This window comes from Marmota marmota, unplaced genomic scaffold (genome assembly GCF_001458135.2).
Source record: "Marmota marmota marmota unplaced genomic scaffold, marMar, whole genome shotgun sequence".
Classification (NCBI taxonomy): domain Eukaryota; kingdom Metazoa; phylum Chordata; class Mammalia; order Rodentia; family Sciuridae; genus Marmota; species Marmota marmota.
Window position 1 is genome coordinate 3,533,958 of NW_025999982.1, and position 17,456 is coordinate 3,551,413.

General features: G+C 47.7%; 1 non-coding gene across 1 annotated transcript; it reads right to left on the reverse strand.

Moving 5' to 3' along the window:
• Positions 1 to 1,062: 1,062 nt before the first annotated feature.
• On the reverse strand, positions 1,063 to 1,135 carry Trnaa-agc. Its single transcript has one exon. It is a non-coding gene; the product is annotated as a tRNA-Ala (tRNA).
• Between the last annotated feature and the right edge of the window lie 16,321 nt (positions 1,136 to 17,456).

Genomic DNA, 17,456 nt, shown 5'->3' on the forward strand with positions numbered 1-17,456 from the left:
TTTTTTTTTTTTTTTTTTTTTTTTTTTTTTTTTTTTTTTTTTGTGTGTGTGTGTGCTGGGGATTGAACCCAGGCCTCCTTCATGCTAGACAAGCTCTCTACCACTGAGCCACATCCCCAGCTTCAGTGTGATCCTTTTAGTCTTGCTTTTAAGAGTTATTAGGCAGGACAGAGCATTATTTAGTGTAGGGTTAATTATTCTCCACTACCCTTTGAGTATTGTACTCAATGCCCCATGAATTATGAAGTTTTCTAGTTTGTCGTGGGAACAGCCACTGTTCCCAGTCTTGTGTGAACCTGGCACTGTTCTCTAATCTGCTAGGCAGTTCTTTCCCTGGCCTTGGGTAGCTTCCTCACACACATGAGTTAATCATGCCAAATACTTGAGGGGGACTCTTCAGGCACCTCCAGCCTCTATACAGCTCTTTCCTCTCCAGCACCCTGTCTTGCAAATTCTAGACACTTAGTCTCTTTGGACTCACAGTTTTATCATCAATTCAGAGAAGTTGCTGAGTTTCCTTGTGCACAGCCTGGAAATCCTCATGAGGCAATAAGATGGGGTAACTGTAGAACTTTGTTCATTTTCCCTCCTTTCAGTGACTGTCCTTCATTGCCTCAAACAGTCTTAAAAACCAACCTTCCTTCCTTCCTTCCTTCCTTCCTTCCTTCCTTCCCTCCTTCCTTCCCTCCTTCCTTCCTTCCTTCCTTCCCAGGTGGTGGAATAAATCCAATTGCTATTGCTCCATCTTGACTGAAAGAAAAAGTCTTCTCTCTTCAAATGCTTATCCTTTGTAACAACTAGAATAGTGCTGGGCAAAATATGGTTGGTTCTTTCATTGACTGCTTCTTGAATTACTTTATCTTTGTACATAATGATATCCAAGCAAAAGTTTATTTAGAAATTCCATTGTAGGTTATTAGATTAATTTTTTTAAAGTTCAATAACAAATTCTTATAATTCTTATTCAAATACAGATCAGATTTGTTTATGGAATTGCATAGAGTAAGATTTTAATTTTTTTTTTTTAGTTTTAGGTGGACACAATATCTTTATTTTACATTTATGTGGTGCTGAGGATCGAACCCAGGGCCTCATGCATGCTAGGCAAGCGCTCTACCACTGAGCCACAACCCCAGCTCCAAGATTTTTAAATTTTTCATGACAATACTACAAAGAAATGTTTTCCAAATACTTGTTTTATGTGAACCTGCCTCCAGATATTTATTTTAAATTGTTTTCTGGCTTATAAAAAATGACAAATATGGAATCAATACATATTGATGTATTGATGTTTAATATCATTACCAAAGTCCCCTTGAATACCTAGCACTATGTATTAAAGAATGAATGAATGGAACACTTTTTGGTTTGAACACTTTTTACTTTACCAAATAATATAATTCCTTTCAATAACATCCTACCTGATATGCCTCTCTTTCCGTTTTATAAATCAAAGCTCTCTTTAGAATAGGTTCTTGCTTCTTCTGGTCTCTTCACAATGGGTTTTGTAATGTCACTTGGTAACATTTTTCTTTTCTTTTTTGGGGTACTGCGAATTGAATGTGGGGGTGCTTAACCACTGAGCCATATCCCCAGCCCTTTGTGTGTGTTATTTTAGAGACAGGATCTCTCTGAGTTGCTCAGCGCCTTGCCATTGCTGAGGCTGGCTTTGAATTCACAAACCTCCTGCCTCAGCCTCCCAAACCACTGGGATTACAGGCTTGCGTCACTGCGCTCGGCAGTAAATTCTTTTGTCAGATGAACTTAACACAAATCACTTCTTTCTCTACAGAGAGCCAACATTCTGATTTGTAAATTTTAATGAAAAGACTTGGCTTATCCTCTTGGAAGTATCAGATGTGCCTACCACTTTGGCTTCTAGCTGAATTCTTGGGAAACCTTGGGGCTCCAGCCCTTCCCCTCAAGCTCCCCACCTCTGATGCCCTTCCGTGGCCCAGTCAAATCTTGCACATCCTCCAAGACCAACTGAAGCCTTCCTTCTCCGTGAAGTCTTCTCCTGCCATGGTGATCTCACCCTCCTGCCTGCTTCTTAGAACTCAGTTATCTTTTCCACTCACTTGGTACCTAGTCATCCATACTGCCTTGTTATGCCCTTTTGTGTTTAAGTGGGAGCATCTGTTTCAACCAGCTTCAAAAGGGTAGCCCACATGTGCCCAACCAGCACTTACCAAGTACTGACTGCGTGCCTGGCCCTATTCTAAGACTTTTTATGAATGACTTCAGTGAATCCTCACCCCCTCTGTTAGTTCTGTTATCCCACTTTCCAGATATGAAAGTGGAGGCCCAGGGCTGTTAGGTCACTTTCCCAGGGTAGCTAGCAGAGCCAGGATTCACTCAGGCATTCTGAGCCTTGCCTACCACACTGTGCTGTGGCACCGGCGGGTACAGTAGTTGGTCCATACATCTTTGTTTTGTTTTCACAGTGCTGAGGTCGGAACTCATGCCAGGCAAGGGCTCTACCATGGAGCCACACCCGACCCCACTTGTTGATGAATGAATGAAAACATGGAGGCTCAGCCTGTGCAGGAGGCGAGCAGGGTCCCTGTCCTGTTGCTCTCCCAGCTTTTCTGTTTCCCATGCTGTTTTTCTTAGGGTGAGATCCTGTGTGGTCCAGGAGGAAAAAGAAGGAATGCCTACACCCCTTTCCCATTTTCTCCCTTGCAGGTTGGGCAAAGAGCAAGTTGGGGCAGTTCTTCTTCCTGCCACCCCCTTGCTCTCAGAGCCAGCTTGCAAACCAGAGCAGGGAGAAGTGAAAAAGGAAGGCAGTGGGGTTAACGACATCCTCAGGAGGGCTGGCTTCTGGGGCCTTGCCTCTCAAGGCTCAGTCAACCGGATGTCCCTTTAGCTTGCTGGAATTCAGCCGGATTTACAGAGATAAGATCAACCTGACCCTTAATTCCTCAAATGTAATTTATGGGCTTGCCTCCTGTGTGCCGAAACACGTCTGGCTATCCAAAATCTGGTAATTATTTATGTAAACACGGCATCCTGCCTGTGTGGATGATAATTGGACTTGAACAGCAAGAAGCAGGACTTAATGCAGTCGGGGCTGCATTGAAACCCTCCTTTTGAAAAATACTCACCTGAGTCTTTGAGATCTTTCCTGTGGCTCAAGGTTAGCTGTAACCAGACCAAAAAGATATTTCTTTTTTTTTTTCTTTCTCTTCCAGAAGGCCTGGGCAAATTTATTCCCTGACACCACTAGGTTTTAGAGGTCCTCCCAAAGGATGGGGTGAAGCTGGAGGACTGAGAGGTGGAGGCCTCCTTGGGTCCCCTCATTGTCTGTTAGAACATGAGTTTTATACCCCTCCTAAGAATAAACAGGATTAGGAATTTTATGCTGTTTGGAAAAGAGGAGAGGTGCCTGGTGAAAGAGAAAGCTCTTTGCTTTTTATTCATGCTGTGAATTCCCCAGGAGCCTTTGCTGTACATACACACACGAGAGCCAGGAGGATTAGGGGAAAGAAAATGAGCCGATTGAACCAGATGGTTCGGGAAGCACTCCCAGGAGGCCACTGGGGTGGATGAATCTGCATCTTTAAATAACATTAATTTCTGAAAGGCCCAAACTGTTTCCCAAATGACTGCACTGAGCTGCTAGCTTTCATCTATTTTTATGGTCCCCTCTCCTGCATGAAGGCAGGAGCGGCTGCATCAGATGAACCAGTTCTGGAGAAATTCTTCACGTTGAGTGCAGGCTGCAAGGAATCCGTTTCCTGAAGGAAAAAGAAATCTTTAGGCATCAAAGTGCTGTGAAAACAGATTTTGACAGAAACCACCACCCCTGGATGGATCTGAACAAACCACCGAGTTCTGATGCCAGCTGGGACACTCATTTCCTCGGTAGCCGGGGGCAAACCACTTAACCTCAGTTTCCCCATCTGTAAAATGGGGTTAATCAGCTTACCTGCTGCAGGAGTGCTGTGAGGTTTTAATTGGGTAATGGTTGTGGAGCCCTTTGATGTAGTGAGTTTTATTAACTTGCAAGGGATTCCCTGAGGCCAGAAAAAACAGTTAAACTCAGGAGAGAAGAAAGGCAGTGAAATGAGCAAAGCAGTTCACCTCCAGCTCTGATTTCAGAAGTGCAGAGTCGGGCTGGTCCCATGTGAGTGGAGAGCAGCGTCCCGGCTGGGGTCGGCTTGGTTGGCCCAGAGAGCCCAATGTTCTCAGAAGGAGCTTGGTTGTGAGATTGTGGAGGGAGAAGGTGGGTGTATGACCTTGCTTGATCAAACCCCATCATCCTTGGACTGCTCTAAGGTTCTTTTCTAAGCTAGGTCCCCTGTAAGAACTATTCGGGTGTTAATTTAAAATCCTTGGGTATTGAATTTGGAAAAGCCCCGGCCTCAGGCCTCCTGCCTCCTAACAATTAAATAAACACAGACCTCAAGGTCTGGCCTCTGGCCAGGGCTCCTGACCAGCGATGGGCTGGCAGAACAGCACCCTCCACGGATCAGAAAATGGGAGCTTTTTCCAGGCTCTGTCCCCTCATGGCTGGGCAAACCAGCCAAGCCCCCACGTCATCCTGTGCCTCAGTTTCCCACTCATAAAAATGATCCCAATCAGACATTCTTGCCTTAGAGGCCCAATAATCAAGATTTGGAATGTGAATGTGCATTTGAATTTTAAAGCACTCTCGAAGTGTTAGCTATTATATAATTCAGCATGGACTCCTTCTTTTCCTTCAGTAACATTTAAAAATCCCAGTTTCCAAGTCGACTCATGCAGCACAAGAAGCCCTGTCCGCCTCTTCCTCCTACCTTTTGATGCCCTGCCATGTGGCATCTCCACTCACAGCCGGAGGAGAGGGGGGCCTGCAGATGGGGAGTCCTGTGACCCCAGCTCTCATTCCTGGACCTATGACTATCTCTTCTGACCCCAGGGGCTTCGGTCTCCTTCCCTGCAAAGTGACAGAATGCAGTGCCGTGTGATTTGCAATGAGAGGTAAACCACACAGCCTAGGGACACACAGGGATCAATGTCCATCTCCACTTGGCAGGATTCAGCTCCTTGGTGCCCACTGAGTCCTCTAATGTGCTTTCTTGGTGACAAGCGATGGGAACGTGTCAGCTCCCAACTAACAGTTGAGTGCTGTTCCTATCCCTGTAGTCACTTTCCTTCCCCAAATGGGCACATTATACTCTGGGAGTCAAAACTTCACTTTTCCAAGGCTGTGTTCAGTTCAAGTTTGTCAAAATGAGCACTGAGTTCCCAAAGTAATTTAAAAAGACCCAACCATTTTCCTAATCATAATTTACTAAGCTGTGCATTTAGTTGGGGATTTTAATACCCTGTTTTATTTTGCCATGCAAAGGTAAAGAAAAATACCTGCTGTTAAAGGGAGTAAAATCATATTAATCATACATATATTTTGTCTCATCGTCTAGTTCCCTACGCAAACCATCGCCTGGACGTCCCCTTGGTCTGACCCTTGTAGACAGAGGAGATAATCAGGGTTGGGATTGGTTTTGGTGGCGGGGAGGAGGCTTGTTTTGGGGGGGTTGATTTTTTACAAAGCATCCTTGACAGGCACTTATGTTAATGAAAGCAGTCTTCTCCTGACAGATCAGAACCTGGCTTTTATAGCATCAAAAAAGTGATTTACATGGAGGAGAAATGGGAAGCAATGATTAAATCAAAGCTGCCCTCGGCAGCCTCCCCCCCACTGGCCCATCTGAAAACAGCCCTGTTTCAATTCCGCAGCTGAGCTCAGCCTGCCTGCTCCAGACGTCCAGACCTCGCACTCTATAAATCGTCTCTGCCCTTGCCCCGGAGTTGCTGACTATATGTATTTTGGGACCCAGCATTAATTCCCTCATCCTTGGCTGGTGACATTAAGATTTGTAACTGATAGAATGTGTTTTTAATGTATTTCCTGCAGGTTACTATTAAAGAAATGTAATTCTTCTGAACTTGCAAAAAGGTTCTGCTTCCATTTAAAAAAGAAAAAAAAAAAAAGGAAACAGAGAGAAAGGGATCATGGGAAGAATTTCCCAGCAGCCTCCAGATGGACTGGGCAGCCAGAGGGGTCAAGGGCTCCAGAGTTGTGTTTAGCTCTCCACTTACTCTTCTTCCTCTAGCCCAGTCTGTTCTCTTTCTGCACCTTCGTTTTCCTGGGTATGAAATGAGGATAAATATTTGTCTATGAGATGAGGGTGTTGTAAGGATTAATTGGTTGGTGCTTCGGGAAGCCTTTGAAGATGAAAGACACTCTCTGCAGATGCTAAGTAAACTCATAATGTGTCTGGTTTTAATGAGCCAGGTGAAGCTAGTGGGGGTGGCTGGAGATTAACTGTGCCTAGCCCAGAGCTGCCTGCTTGGGCCAGGCTAAAAACTGGGTGGAGCTCTTGGCTGGTTCCCTGGGCCTGGCCCATTTCCATTTCCCCTGGCTCCTGACACAGGGCCTGGCACATGGGTTCTCTAGAAATACTGTGGATGCAGATGGAAGCGAATTGGAATTTAACCAGACTTCCCAAATCATGCTCATTGCCTCTCATTCTAGCCCATGTCTGGGGTAAGTTACTTAACCTGAGTCTCAGTTCCTCATTGGCCCGTGAGGACAGTTAGAGTTCCCATCTTGTAGGATTATGGTAAAGGTTTATTGTAAAAATGGCTAATAGCAACTGAGCACTTGTCAGACACCAGGTTCCAAACACTTATACTCCTGAACTCACTGGATTCTCACATTGATATCATAGAAGAGGGACTATTACCATGATCATCCCCATTCTTCAGAGCTGAGGCCCAGGCAGATCATGTGGTAGTTTACCCAGGGTCCAGGTTGGTAAACGCCAGCTAACAAGTTGTTCACAAAGTGAATCCTGCACATCACCGCTAGCAGAGCTCTGGACACATCAGAAGTGCCCAGCCAACAGGTTGCCCAAGACTGCCTGATTTGTCCAGCCAGCAAAGAGATGTCCCACAGGGGTGTGACACAGGTCCAGCCTTGGGAATGGAGCAACCAGGAGAGAAGGGACCAGAGTAGACGCAGACAACAGCTCAGAACTGTGGGAAGGGGCCAGGTGTGTGTGCGCCAAGCCAACGCACAAGTTTGGGTAAGGTCTAAGTCTGGGTCTGCTCAGGGTGACCACATTCAGGATGCGTGATACTTTGTGAAAAGCATCTCATGCCAAATCCTGGTACCTCAAAGACAGTCTGAATTATGAGATTCGAGGGCTGACATACAGAAATGCCTGAGACTACGCCATGGCTTCCAGGGGTGTATCTCGGAGGAGGTGGGCTCCATTGTTGCTATTCCTGGCAATCGACAAACCAGGGGTTCAAAATAAATCAAAATACATTAAGACTCTGGCCCAATGCCATCATTGAGGGGCCAGGAGGGGAAACTGAGGCACCCGGAAGAATGACTTCACACCCCAGCCCTGTGACGTCACTGACATAGGAGGGGAACCAGCGGAAAGTGGCCTGGGGAAGCCCCTGGTCAGAATAGAAATATCTTCAGCAACTGCTGCTGGTGATGGAAAGGGAAATGGAATTTTGTCTAAATATTATGTTGTTTTGAAAAGTCTGACTAATGTGAAAGTCCCTATTTAAAAAGGAGTTGACTCTAACATTGAAATTGGTTGGAGTTTCCACACCCACATGTTGACTAAGGCCTCGAAAAACAAACTTCCTGGTAGATCCTGATGCAAATCACCTGGGAGCCAACGCTTCACGGCCCAGGCCATGAGCTGTGAGCAGAGGGTCGGAGCCAAGAAAAATCCTGCGTCTGTTTATGAAAAGGCAAACAGATCCCCAAAAAGAGGCCCGAGTCCTAGCTTAGGCGCAGGCCCTCCAGGGAAGAGCACATGGATTGAAAGGAGATCTGAGCACAGCTTCTCTGGGACCCCAGGTAGCCCCATTTCACAGCCTCTCTGAAATATGAAGAATGGGGAAAGGGACAGGGGGCCTTCTCTTACTGCGGACGCACAGAAGGCCGGGCACACCCATTGAGTCTTCAGTTATATGAAGCACGTGCATCTGCCTATCACCCATCCACGTCCCCCATGCAGAAATAGGCTCTGGGAGTTCGAGCACGGCGACCTGGGGGCCAGTCTGCCCCAGAGTTCCTGTGGCTATTGTCCCAGCATGATTAACAAAAGCCCTGTCTTGGGCATGAAGAGTCACAGGAAGATCCTACACTCAGTGAATTTGCCCCAATTCACCCAGCTAGAAGGTGCCAGCATTGGGATCGAAACCCAGCTTTTCACCAAAGAGCAGCTGCTGGTGGTGGTGGTGGTGGTGGTGGTGGTGGGGTGGGGGGCTCCTTCCTCATTCACAGTCAAACCTGGGGGAGCGGATGCAAACCTGGCAGCCCTCTGGGAACTGCGCCTGCTCCCCCTCCTCTCCTTCCCTCGGGGCCTCCCAGAGCCTGTCTGGTCTTCTCTGTGCCAGAAAGAGCACCCCAGCACCAGTGGCGCTCAGCAGACAGGACACACACACTCACCAGCACCCACCTTGGTTTGGGGTGTCTGTTTTTCCTGCTGGGAGCATCTCCACCAGCAGCTCCAGGAGAAGACTGCAAGAACCCGCTTCAGAGTTTGGGCCCCCAGCCCAGCTCCCCACCCTAACCCCCAGGCCAGGACCCATTCAGCCCTCCCCACTGAGAAGACCCCCTTTCCTCAGAGAGCCGCCCTGGGCCACCCCTCAGCATCCTGCCACTGTCGCTGTCCCTCCAGCTCTTGCCTTTGGGTACAGGCCTGTTGTCCCAGGGGCGGAGGAACTGACCCACAGGAAGCTCATTTTACCAGGAAGAAACACAGTTCCAGAGAGGGCAAATGCCTTGCCCAAGAGCACACAGATGAAAGTGGAAGGCAAGAGAGTAGGTCCCCTGACACAGAGAGACACAGAGGCCAGTGTTCTCTCAGGCCAAGTTAGTCCTCCGTGGCCTGAGGTGCTGGGTGGGGGCACACCTCCCGAAACACCAGGAGAAGCCCTGTAGGTCACCTTCTGAGTGTCAGAGACCAAGATGTGTCTGTTTGATCCTGCCCCTTGGTCCTCCTGTTAAAATTTCAACGTTAGCAGCTGGGGCCTTGATACAAGCACCCCAAGAATCCATTCACCGGCCTCTCTGCCAGGTCCTTATGCACCAACACCCCTAAGGTCAAAGAAATCAGTCCTGAGGTGTCCTGCTGTCTTCAGAAAACTGGCTGCTAGAAATGTCTTCCTTTCCTCAAGTGGAAGACAGTTACTTTTTATAATGTGGTCTTAGTTCTTCCCAGTGACCCAATGCAGGCTGAGTCCAATTCCCCTTTTCTCTGTCACTTTTGAAATAGTTAAAAGACTCACAGCTGCTGTTCTTTTGATTGATTGCTCCTCACAGGATGTTGATTTGAAAGATGTGTTTGGAATGCAGACAGGTCTGGCAGACAGACTCAAGATTGAAGCCCACCTCTGCCTTTTATCTGCTTTGTGGCCTCGGCCAAGTCACTAAACCTCTCTGAACTTCAGTTTTCTCATCAGAAATATGGAAAGATCATGATTAATGTTTACTGCACTGGGTGTCAGAGGATCAGATGAGATAATCCATATAAGTGGCTGGATCCAGAGTCTGACACAGTCAGGGCTTATACAAAGGAACACTTAATCTCACTTTTCTTCAGCTGCAAACTGTAACTTCTCTAATTGCAGAACCAAAGTTTCACTTTCTCGGGAAACCTTATCACCCTTTCACGTCCATGAGAACCTGTGTCCCTTTTTCTTACAGTTGCTAAAGCATGTCACCATCTTGCTTTCCTTTATTGTCTCTCTCTGAGCTCGCAGCTCACCAGATGAGACTTTATCTGATTAGAGTTAGCCTGTCTCTCGGGCCTGTCAGGACTGTCTTTGAGATTTGGACCCTAGAGAGCTGATCACCATGTGAAAGCCACGAAGACTCAACCACGGGTTGTCCCCACCCCCACCCTCCCCATGGCAGGTCCATAAAAGCCTGCTCTCGGCTCCCCAATGAAGTGACCCCATAGAGCCTGACGAGTTGTGTTGATGTTCCCCGGGCGATTGTCTGCGGAGGAGCCCTTGTGCGGCTTTTGAAGTTCAGTGGAGTGAAGTGTAATCTAAGTGAGCTGGAACACGTTTTGATAAAGCAGCTTCCATGGCCCGGGGCCCCTTCTCTGCAAAGCCATTAGCATGGGGGCTGAGCAGGCCTGAGCTTTCCTGTCTGGGTCCTTGGGCCCTTCCACTGGCCTTTGATCACAGGACCTGAGGATTTGGGCTCTCAGTCCGACCCCCTTGGTATTGGGATGAGGAAACTGAGGCCCAGAGAACAGAAGTAACTTGCCCGAGGTCACACAGCCAGTGAGGGTAGCAGGAACCCTGGTTTTCATCCACCCTCGGGGCTGCTCCAGCTGGGGGGACACCCTCTCCCTCCACTGAGGGAAAGGGAGCTTCTCTGGCCAAGGGAAAGCTCACAGCTGCGCTCCTTCCTAGACCTCTGTATCTGTTCAGCAGGGCGTCCTACAGGCACCCCATCGGACCCCAGGGTGGCCCCCCACAATGGGGGAGGTCAGGACCTTCCCGGTCCTCCCAGGAGTCTTCTTAGGAGTGGGGTTTGGAGAAGGGCTTCCCCACCCTGAATGCCAGCATGTCCCCAAGAATGAGACCTAACCAATTCCCCACGACCTGGGGGAGTGGGGGCAGGAGGTCAGAGGGGCCGGGTCTTGCTTTCAGCCTTGGAATCTGTGGGCTGCTTTCTGGCTAAAAGTTCTCCCTGATGATGTTCTGCTCACACTGAGGTTAGATGAGTTGGTGCTTGTAGGGGTCAATGGGGTAGACAGGGGCCGGGACCTGCTGAGAGTCTCAGGGGACCCATCCCACAGCTCACCTGCAAAAACATTGTTCACAGTCGTTTCTTTTTAGCTTCATCTTAGATCTCAGTGTCTTAGCTTTAGCTTTCTTTTTCTTTTCTTCTTCTTCTTCGTGTGTGTGTGTGTGTGTGTGTGTGTGTGTGTTAGACTTGGGACCCTCTACCACTGAGCTAGCTCCCCAGCCCCCAGATCTTTTTTTTTTTTTTTTAAGACATGGTCTCACTAAGTTGTCAAGGCTAACCTCAAACATGCAATCCTCCTGCCTCAGCCTCCTGAGTGAGGATCATAGACGTGTGCCTGTCTTAGCCTTTTAAGGACAAAACCCAAGGACATTTTCTAACTGAAACTCCTCACACAACTATCAACTGATTTTTCACTGTGGATACTTAAAAGGATGAATGGATTCCAAGCTTGTTCTCAAGAATTGGGGCCCGCTGGGAGATGAGTAAGGCTGAACGTGGGGTGGGAGGGGCTAAGAGCAGGGTCAGGGTGGGGACACCTGTGACAGGTTACCCTGAAGGCAGTGGCGTCCTTATTGGAGCCTCGCATCTGTACAGTCTCTCAACTAAAGGGGCAGTGCCCTGCAGGGGGTGGCTGGAAAGCCTGAGGCTGAACCCTGGCTCTGTCCCTCCTTGGATGTGTGATGCGGGTGAACAAATCACTCAACCTCTCTGAACCTCGGCCTCTTCTTCTAGAAACAGGGATAATAATCCCTCTCCTGCAGAGTTACTTGGAGAATTCACAAAACCCCCTAACACAGTGCCTAAAACTCAGGAGGGGCCCCCTGGAGGCAGGTTTCTTCATTCATTTCATCTCAGGGCCTGAGATGGCTGCTCCAGCTCCTGCCATAGTGTTCACATTCCAGCCAGTGGGAAGGGAAGACAGGAAGTAGAGAACACACTTCCCTTTAAGGGCATGACTGGGCAGTTGCATACATCAGCACCTCTTCATGATCCACATCATGTGCCATTGACCAGTACTTCACGACATGACCTCAGCTAGCTGCAAGGGAGGCTGGAGAATGTCATCTCTTCCTGACTGTCAGTGAGGAAGATTTTTGTCCTCACCCCCAGAGCACACCTGGTAATGTTAGGAGTCATTTTTGGTCACAACAAAGAGACTGGTTGTAATTAAATGTCCTTCAATGCACAGGACAGCCACCCACAGGAAAGAATTGTCCAGAGTGCGGCGTTGCTCAGTGATAGAGCTCTCGCCTACCATGTGCAAGGACTTAGCACTGGAAAAAAAAAAAAATCCCCAAATTTAATAATGCCCAGGTTGAGAAAACCTGCTTTAGTGGAGCCATCAGAACTGGGGAGTCCTGTCTCACAATGAAGGAAGCGAAAGTTTACAGGGACCACTAGCTATTCTGCTGTAGCTACGTATACTAAGTTAGGTGATTGCAGAGGATTAAAGTGCTGTCTTTTTCCCAGAGCTTGCTCTTTCCAGCAGGGATCAAAGCTTTAAGTCAACAGGCCTCCGTGGACTATCAAGAATTATCACACAAGACAGGGAGGATTGTGGCTGGGCAGCCCTGAAATCTCACCCCCTGGGTGGCCCACTAGAGCCACCAGGGAGGCCAGAACCCAAACCCACATGCCTCCCAGGGAGATGGGGCCCCATGGGTGGGGTTCACAGGCTGGCCCTGCAGCACTTCACCTTCTGCAAGGTTTTCCTGGAGATAACTTGAGAACTTTTATGTGTGTGTGTGGTGCTAGGGATTGAACCCAGGGCCTGATGTATGTGAGGCAAGCACTTTATTACCAATTGAGCTATATCCCCAGCCCAACTTAAGACCTTTTGAAACCCATTTCTGATTGGTTCTGTTTCCCAAGGAGGTGAAATCTGGGCTGGGCAAAAAGGAGCTTGAAAGATAAGGGCCTTAATTTCCAGGAAAAATACCAAAGTAAATTTGGGGCTATTCACCCAGCAACACCAAATTACCTGTCTTAAAACCCTGTGTGAGAAACTGACCCACACGGAGCAAGAAGTAAAATTTGGATGTATTTTCAAAAACGACCCTGCTGCCACCCATCCAAGGACCCGTCAGGCCTGACCCTGCTTAACTTCAGTTGCGATGTGGCCTGTTCAGGGTGGTAGAGCTGCAGACCAAGCCTGCTCCATCTCTGTGGTTTAGGGGGCATCTCCAACATTGCAGACTGTCCCTAGCACTTTATTATCTCCCCATGAAAAAGCCAGTGTTAGCCCCCTTCTATGAAAGGTCAGAGAAATTAAGTAATTTTCCCAAGGCCACACAACTAGTAAGATGCAGAGAGACAAGTTTTGGCTCTGGGAATGCCTGGCCCTGAAGCTTGTGTTCTTCCCACAACCATGTCTTTATCTGGATGAGCGGCCAAATGGGGATCTAAGCTACTGTTGAGTGTTTATATCACCAAGAAAGGGGGTTCACTCCCATCTCCATCATTTGCTCCATCGTCTCACCCATAAACCAACCTCTGTCCGGGGGTAAATGCTGCAACGTGTGATCCGTTGAGCACAGAGTGGTCAAGTGGTGCGTTCAAACCACACAGCAAGTCACAGAATAACACAGAAGCCCTGCCTCCTCCTGTTCTATCGAATAAACAAACAACTCCCAGTCCACAGCCCCCACTTCCCTGTGGATTTTGCAGGAAAGCTGAGCTATGAATCTAGGGAAGAGGTCCAGGCAGAAGAAACTCCAAATAGCTGTGGGACTTCTGGGGGCTGCAGAGAGGAAGCTGGCCAGGGAGGAAAGGTTGTTTTTGCCGGTGCGAAGGAAACAGTAATGACTTAGAGACATCTGCTCTGACCCATGGAGCACGAATGGCCCATTTTTAGGTAGGTGCTCCTTTGACCATAACTACACCCAATGCCACAAGCTGGCGTGTGTCAACAGGAAGCCCATCCCAGTGATGCGTCGTGTGCACCCTCACACTTACCGCCAGGGGTGACTGCTGAGGGCCAAAGGGAGCCAGAAACAAGGGGCTGAGCCAAGCCCAGGGAATGACCTTCACGCCTCTGAGGAAGGCAGCTGTCTAGCAGCCAGGACCTCAGATTTTCCCAGGCTGGGTCTACCACAGACGGACCTGGAATAGCTCAGAGGTTCTGGTCCACTAGGAAGGAGGGAGGTGGCAGGCCCTGTGGGTAGTGGCAATGAACACAGTGCCACTCTGCCTCTGCCAGGCTGTTCCACCTGCCGGCAACATTGCTGAGCAGAGGTGACAGCCCAGGGCCGGGCCCAGCAGGAAGAAAGAGAAGGACATTTGCTCAGCTGTGAAAGATGGTGCAGCAGACCTGAAACCAATCCCCAGGGCAGCAGCCAGATGAATCCAAATGGAGGGACTTTCTGCCAAATAGCAGCCTGCGCTCCAAAGATCTCAGCACCCAAGTAGCATCATTCACAAAAGCCAAAAAGTAGAAATAACCCAACAGATGACTGGGTCAACACAATACACCATATCCTGGAGCAGAATGTGACATTCTGATCCGTGCTGTGTGGATCACGTTAAGTGAGAGAAGCCAGAAGTGTGCTCCATTTACAGGAAATATTGAGAATAGAGAAATCCACAGGGGTCAAGTAGATTAGTGGTTTTTACTGGCTTGGAGCAGGGGGAGGAAATGGGAAGTGATAACAAATGGGGGTTTCTTTTGAGGATGATGAAATTTTTTTTGAAATCAGACAGTGCGACTAGTTGCACAACTTGGTGAATATACTTGAAAACTAATGAGTTGTACTGTGCACCTCAAAAGAATGATTTTTGTATCTCAATTTAAAAACAAATTTAAACATTGTAACTAAGTGCTGTGACACATACCTATAATCCCTGTGACTTGGGGTTTAATTTTCTGAGTTGGTGACAGTACTGAGGTCCCGTAGGGCAATGTCCCAGTTCTTGGTAGATGCATGTGAAATATCTAGAGTGAAACAGCTGTCTGCCAGGTACTCTCAAGAGGTTCAGCTTCTAAAGAAGCAGCAAGGTTAAATAACTTACATAAGGTTGCGCAACTAAGAAGAGACAAAGTTTAAAAATTAGCTATTACCTAGTACAGTGGTTGAGAATGTGTCCAGAGCTACGCTGCCTGGGCTAATGTGCAACTCTGCTCTCACCAGCTGTGTGACCTAGGGCAAGTTAATTAACCTCTCTAGGACCCCATTCTCCTCCTTTTAAAGATGGGAACAGGGAGGAAGAGGATAACAATAATAGTATCTACATCCTAGTGTCATATGAATTAAAATGTGAAGCACTTAGAAGAAAGTATGGCCCACTGAAAGTGATCAGGACATGTTTTGTGGGGAAAAACCAAAAACCAGGTCTAGTCTTTAACTCTGTAGCAGAGGTCAGAACTTCATGCTACCTTCTCCTCACGGATCATGGAATCTCACAGCATCCTAGGATAGAAAGCACTTTGAAAAGGGCCTAGTTACTGGAGTTGGAATGAAGGGTGGTCAGGCCAGAGAAAGGGAAGGTGAGTCACAGGGAGCAGCACCTCAGAAATCAAGTCCAGGGGCCATGGAGGTTGGGGGTGGGAGTGGGGAGACACCAAGCAGACAGATGTTGCATGAGTGGGGATTAACAATGGGGTGCTCTAAGTGGAAGGAGAAGCTTCAGACCTTCCATGTTCATTTGAAGAATCTGAAGCCCAGAGAGAAGAATCACAGGCAAAGGGCCTTGGCTGGCAGTGGCAAAGCCCAGAGACACTGGCAGCTCCTGGCCCAAGCTGTAGCCCTGATGGGAATCCCCAGAACTTGGCTTTTGTTGCTGTAGAAATGGAAAGTCCCTGAATCCCTAAATGATGGACATTATTATTATTACTGGGACTGGGGATTGAACGCAGGGGCATTTTACCACTGAGCTATATCCCCAAGCACTTTTAATTTTTTACTTTGAGACAAGATCTTGATAAGATGGTGAAGCTGGCTTTGAACTTGTGATCCTTCTATCCTCGCCCCCCAAGTCACTAGGATTACAGGTACCATGGCTTTCAATACTTTAACTCTCCTGGATACCATCCCCCACTCCATAAATGGGAAACCGTTATTGAGGGAGATATATCTAACAGTCATTGTTTCTTATAAGGTGCTAAGCTCCATGCTAGTAAATTTACCAAGCCTAGTCAAGTGATTTCTATTTCTATTCCCATTTTTCAGATGAGGAATATGAGGCTTCAACAAGATTAAAGGATTTGACCAAGGCTGCAGCAGATAAGTAGCAGAGACAACATTTAAACTCAGCCCTTTCTGGCTGCAAAGGTTGTACCATCTATGCTATGATTCCCAGAGTGGGTGCTATACAGGAAGTGACATTAGGATGTCTATTTATTTTTAATCTTATCTTTTTAAAACATTCACTGGGGGTAGTGGTGCTCCGGATTGAAACCAGAGGCACTTTACACTGAGCTACATTTCTAGTCCTTATAATTTTTAAAAAATTTTCATTTTGAGAAAGGGTCTCCATTCAGTAGCTAAAGCTGGCCTTGAACTTGAGATCCTCCTGCCCTAGCCTCCTGAGTCACTGAGATTACAGGACTACACCACCATGCCCAGTTAAACTCCTATTTTTATATGTGGCTCTTACAATGTACCCAAAGTACTAGCCCAGTAATTATGTGCATTGCAGTATCTACACCGCCATTTTCCCTCATGGTCTAATACTCTCCCAGACCTCTTTGTGGTCAGTGAGGTCATGTGACCCATAGCTGGCCAATGAGGCACCAGAGCACATACACCAGGGTTTCTGGAGAAGACTTTTTAGAAAGGGGGCAGCACCAGAGCACAGCTGGCCTGCACAGCTCCTGCCATTTTTCTGCTGAAAAGGCAGATCTGACATTAACCACACCTTGATATTAACAAAAGTCAGTGCACTTGGAGGGTGAAGGAACTTCAGAGCCAGAGCACACCTGGCCCCTCATGATGTCCCTGACTTGGAGAACGAGGGTCAGGCCACCTCCCCTGACTTCTTTTAAAGGAACCACTCAGAGACCTCAGAGATATGGCCACAGAACCTGGGTTTTTAGTTACTCTCAGCTTCACACATCCACTCTGATAGCAGTGTGCTATCATCTCTAAGTCCATAAACTGGTATCTATAAGATGTAGCCTCAAAATTTTTTACTGGTGTGGATTCATGTGACAGGGATCACAAAAACATGGACTCTAATGTTTTCTGCTGTGCTTTGGGAAAAAGGGAGCAGATGAGTAGGCCCCAGTGATCGTCTGTCCCACTCTCTGACAGGCTGGGTGGAGGACAGAGGTTGGAAGGGTGTGTTTGTAAACTGGCCTCAGAAGAATCCAATCTATGCAAACTGCAGAGTGCGCAGGGTTCTCATGTGTTCTCTATCAGCTGTTTTTTTTTTTTTAAAGAGAGAGAAAGAAATTTTTTTAATATTTATTATTTTTTTTTAGTTTTCGGCAGACACAACATCTTTGTATGTGGTGCTGACAATCGAACCCGGGCCGCACGCACGCCAGGCAAGCGCGCTACCACTTGAGCCACATCCCCAGCCCCTCTATCAGTTTTGCTCAACCTTAGGAGCTAAGAAAGCTGGTCATGGGTTGCTTTTCATTCTTTAGGGCTCTCAGATTCAAGAGACTCAGAAATGTCCCTTCCTGGGATAGCTCCATGACCCAAGGAGGTACAAACTATGAAAGCTGAGAATT